Raw genomic sequence first — 6,001 nt, 5'->3', positions numbered from 1 at the left:
TATCCCTGAGCCCACATCATGAGTTTGACTTGCCTTTCAAGCCCACAACTCATCTCTAGATTGCTCCCGAGCCCACAACATAAGTTTTGCTTGCCTTCTTGGCCTACAACTTATGTCTGGCTTGCTCTCGGGTTTGTTGGCTCCCGTACAGAGCAGTAATGCCTCAACCCAACCGTACTATGTCGACATATGCAACAGATAAACATGTAACAACAAACTGTTGGATTAGGTGTCTAAGCCCATAACTATTATTAGTATGTACTTGACCCGATTATGAGCATGATCCTTTTGGGTTGCCTTCACTCATGCAACTTGATAGGATGTCAAGAGGAGAGAGAGTATGATTTATTATATGAATAATAAATTGATACTCAAAATAGTTTTATTAATATATAACAAGATTAATATATTATTTGGAAATCATATCATTTAATTAGTTTGGTCGGAAATTAATTTTGTAATCAAAAGAGACTGATTGAATAATTAGGGGACTGTTATGCAAATCATTGATAGTTGCATAATTGGGCTGATTGACTACATAGAGTGGAGTGGACGAAATCATATAGGGAAGCCCTATAGATTTCGTTCATGGGCTCTAAGGAAATGAGTTTATGGGTTGCTTGTTGCCTAAGTTAGGTATTAGAGTTTCCACCTGAAAACCCTAGCAGCCACAACTATATATATATATATATATATATATATATATATATATATATATATATATATATATATGACCCCATACAAGGGGATTTTTGGCCTAAGCATTCAAGAAATAAACCTCAGCCGAAATCCTTCTCTCCTAAGTCATCCTCCTTGCAGTGGGTGTTTGTGACTCCATTAGAGGTGCAAAACTTAGGGCACTAGGCTTTCAGAAGTCAAGATCAAGAAGGATTAAACTTGTTATTGTTACATAAAAAGAGAGGAAAAGATTCTAACCCTAATCATATGCGATTTTCGATATATGTATGCTAGTCATAAGGTTATTGCGTTGGTATTCATATTTGTATGTTCAAATTAGAAAAAACTAGATCCAAAGCAATTAGGGTTACATGTACACCATAGGAATGATGTTATGCTCAGAACTCAACAGTAGTATCAGAGCCTAAGTCGTTTTTCTATTGAATATATGAAAAAGTGAACGGACAAAAGATCAAAAAATCGAAAATTTTGTTGTCTGACTGATGAACCCGTCGAGTTCATGTCTGGACTCAACGAGTTGCTTGAAATCGACGAGTTCCATAGTTAACTTGACAAGTTGAGTGATCTGTTACCAGATTTTTCGATTTTTTGGCCAGTTTTTGATTTGGATAATTACCAAAACTCGTCTTTATTGCCTAAAATCGATTTTTTATGATTGGTATGCATATCCTTATCAAAATTGGTGATTAGGTGTCTAAGCCCATAACTATTATTAGTATGTACTTGACGCGATTACGAGCATGGTCCTTTTGTGTTGCCTTCACTCATGCAACTTGATAGGATGTCAAGAGGAGAGAGAGTATGATTTATTATATGAATAATAAATTGATACTCAAAATGGTTTTATTAATATATAACAAGATTAATATATTATTTGGAAATCATATCATTTAATTAGTATTGGTCGGAAATTAATTTTGTGATCAAAAGAGACTGATTGAATAATTAAGGGACTGTTATGCAAATCATTGATAGTTGCATAATTGGGCTGATTGACTACATAGAGTGGAGTGGACGAAATCATATAGGGAAGCCCTATAGATTTCGTTCATGGGCTCTAAGGAAATGAGTTTATGGGTTGCTTGTTGCCTAAGTTAGGTATTAGAGTTTCCACCTGAAAACCCTAGCAGCCACAACTCTCTCTCTCTCTCTCTCTCTCTATATATATATATATATATATATATATATATATATATATATATATATATATATAGGACCCCATACAAGGGGAATTTTGGCCTAAGCATTCAAGAAATAAACCTCAGCCGAAATCCTTCTCTCCTAAGTCATCCTCCTTGCAGTGGGTGTTTGTGACTCCATTAGAGGTGTAAAACTTAGGGCACAAGGCTTTCAGAAGTCAAGATCAAGAAGGATTAAACTTGTTATTGTTACATAAAAAGAGAGGTAAAGATTCTAACCCTAATCATATGTGATTTTCGATATATGTATGCTAGTCATAAGGTTATTGCTTTGGTATTCATATTTGTATGTTCAAATTAGAAAAAACTAGATCCAAAGCAATTAGGAATGATGTTATGCTCAGAACTCAACAGTAGTATCAGAGCCTAAGTCGTTTTTCTATTGAATAGATGAAAAAGTGAACGGACAAAAGATCAAAAAATCGAAAATTTTGTTGTCTGACTGATGAACCCGTCGAGTTCATGTCTGGACTCAACGAGTTGCTTGAAATCGACGAGTTCCATAGTTAACTTGACAAGTTGAGTGATCTGTTACCAGATTTTTCGATTTTTTGGCCAGTTTTTGATTTAGATAATTACCAAAACTCATCTTGATTGCCTAAAATCGATTTCTTATGATTGGTATGCATATCCTTATCAAAATTGGTGATTAGGTGTCTAAGCCCATAACTATTATTAGTATGTACTTGACGCGATTACGAGCATGGTCCTTTTGTGTTGCCTTCACTCATGCAACTTGATAGGATGTCAAGAGGAGAGAGAGTATGATTTATTATATGAATAATAAATTGATACTCAAAATGGTTTTATTAATACATAACAAGATTAATATATTATTTGGAAATCATATCATTTAATTAGTATTGGTCGGAAATTAATTTTGTGATCAAAAGAGACTGATTGAATAATTAGGGGACTGTTATGCAAATCATTGATAGTTGCATAATTGGGCTGATTGACTACATAGAGTGGAGTGGACGAAATCATATAGGGAAGCCCTATAGATTTCGTTCATGGGCTCTAAGGAAATGAGTTTATGGGTTGCTTGTTGCCTAAGTTAGGTATTAGAGTTTCCACCTGAAAACCCTAGCAGCCACAACTATATATATATATATATATATATATATATATATATATATATATATATATATATATATATATATATATATATAGGACCCCATACAAGGGGAATTTTGGCCTAAGCATTCAAGAAATAAACCTCAGCCGAAATCCTTCTCTCCTAAGTCATCCTCCTTGCAGTGGGTGTTTGTGACTCCATTAGAGGTGTAAAACTTAGGGCACAAGGCTTTCAGAAGTCAAGATCAAGAAGGATTAAACTTGTTATTGTTACATAAAAAGAGAGGTAAAGATTCTAACCCTAATCATATGTGATTTTCGATATATGTATGCTAGTCATAAGGTTATTGCTTTGGTATTCATATTTGTATGTTCAAATTAGAAAAAACTAGATCCAAAGCAATTAGGGTTACATGTACACCATAGGAATGATGTTATGCTCAGAACTCAACAGTAGTATCAGAGCCTAAGTCGTTTTTCTATTGAATAGATGAAAAAGTGAACGGACAAAAGATCAAAAAATCGAAAATTTTGTTGTCTGACTGATGAACCCGTCGAGTTCATGTCTGGACTCAACGAGTTGCTTGAAATCGACGAGTTCCATAGTTAACTTGACAAGTTGAGTGATCTGTTACCAGATTTTTCGATTTTTTGGCCAGTTTTTGATTTAGATAATTACCAAAACTCATCTTGATTGCCTAAAATCGATTTCTTATGATTGGTATGCATATCCTTATCAAAATTGGTGATTAGGTGTCTAAGCCCATAACTATTATTAGTATGTACTTGACGCGATTACGAGCATGGTCCTTTTGTGTTGCCTTCACTCATGCAACTTGATAGGATGTCAAGAGGAGAGAGAGTATGATTTATTATATGAATAATAAATTGATACTCAAAATGGTTTTATTAATATATAACAAGATTAATATATTATTTGGAAATCATATCATTTAATTAGTATTGGTCGGAAATTAATTTTGTGATCAAAAGAGACTGATTGAATAATTAGGGGACTGTTATGCAAATCATTGATAGTTGCATAATTGGGCTGATTGACTACATAGAGTGGAGTGGACGAAATCATATAGGGAAGCCCTATAGATTTCGTTCATGGGCTCTAAGGAAATGAGTTTATGGGTTGCTTGTTGCCTAAGTTAGGTATTAGAGTTTCCACCTGAAAACCCTAGCAGCCACAACTATATATATATATATATATATATATATATATATATATATATATATATATATATATAGGACCCCATACAAGGGGAATTTTGGCCTAAGCATTCAAGAAATAAACCTCAGCCGAAATCCTTCTCTCCTAAGTCATCCTCCTTGCAGTGGGTGTTTGTGACTCCATTAGAGGTGTAAAACTTAGGGCACAAGGCTTTCAGAAGTCAAGATCAAGAAGGATTAAACTTGTTATTGTTACATAAAAAGAGAGGTAAAGATTCTAACCCTAATCATATGTGATTTTCGATATATGTATGCTAGTCATAAGGTTATTGCTTTGGTATTCATATTTGTATATTCAAATTAGAAAAAACTAGATCCAAAGCAATTAGGGTTACATGTACACCATAGGAATGATGTTATGCTCAGAACTCAACAATAGTATCAGAGCCTAAGTCGTTTTTCTATTGAATAGATGAAAAAGTGAACGGACAAAAGATCAAAAAATCGAAAATTTTGTTGTCTGACTGATGAACCCGTCGAGTTCATGTCTGGACTCAACGAGTTGCTTGAAATCGACGAGTTCCATAGTTAACTTGACAAGTTGAGTGATCTGTTACCAGATTTTTCGATTTTTTGGCCAGTTTTTGATTTAGATAATTACCAAAACTCATCTTGATTGCCTAAAATCGATTTCTTATGATTGGTATGCATATCCTTATCAAAATTGGTGATTAGGTGTCTAAGCCCATAACTATTATTAGTATGTACTTGACGCGATTACGAGCATGGTCCTTTTGTGTTGCCTTCACTCATGCAACTTGATAGGATGTCAAGAGGAGAGAGAGTATGATTTATTATATGAATAATAAATTGATACTCAAAATGGTTTTATTAATACATAACAAGATTAATATATTATTTGGAAATCATATCATTTAATTAGTATTGGTCGGAAATTAATTTTGTGATCAAAAGAGACTGATTGAATAATTAGGGGACTGTTATGCAAATCATTGATAGTTGCATAATTGGGCTGATTGACTACATAGAGTGGAGTGGACGAAATCATATAGGGAAGCCCTATAGATTTCGTTCATGGGCTCTAAGGAAATGAGTTTATGGGTTGCTTGTTGCCTAAGTTAGGTATTAGAGTTTCCACCTGAAAACCCTAGCAGCCACAACTATATATATATATATATATATATATATATATATATATATATATAGGACCCCATACAAGGGGAATTTTGGCCTAAGCATTCAAGAAATAAACCTCAGCCGAAATCCTTCTCTCCTAAGTCATCCTCCTTGCAGTGGGTGTTTGTGACTCCATTAGAGGTGTAAAACTTAGGGCACAAGGCTTTCAGAAGTCAAGATCAAGAAGGATTAAACTTGTTATTGTTACATAAAAAGAGAGGTAAAGATTCTAACCCTAATCATATGTGATTTTCGATATATGTATGCTAGTCATAAGGTTATTGCTTTGGTATTCATATTTGTATGTTCAAATTAGAAAAAACTAGATCCAAAGCAATTAGGGTTACATGTACACCATAGGAATGATGTTATGCTCAGAACTCAACAGTAGTATCAGAGCCTAAGTCGTTTTTCTATTGAATAGATGAAAAAGTGAACGGACAAAAGATCAAAAAATCGAAAATTTTGTTGTCTGACTGATGAACCCGTCGAGTTCATGTCTGGACTCAACGAGTTGCTTGAAATCGACGAGTTCCATAGTTAACTTGACAAGTTGAGTGATCTGTTACCAGATTTTTCGATTTTTTGGCCAGTTTTTGATTTAGATAATTACCAAAACTCATCTTGATTGCCTAAAATCGATTTCTTAT

Source organism: Lactuca serriola, chromosome 7, assembly GCF_051521515.1.
Source record: "Lactuca serriola cultivar US96UC23 chromosome 7, Lser_US96UC23_V15, whole genome shotgun sequence".
Classification (NCBI taxonomy): Eukaryota; Viridiplantae; Streptophyta; class Magnoliopsida; order Asterales; family Asteraceae; genus Lactuca; species Lactuca serriola.
The sequence above is the reverse complement of the archived record's forward strand: the minus strand, read 5'-3'. Positions refer to the sequence as shown.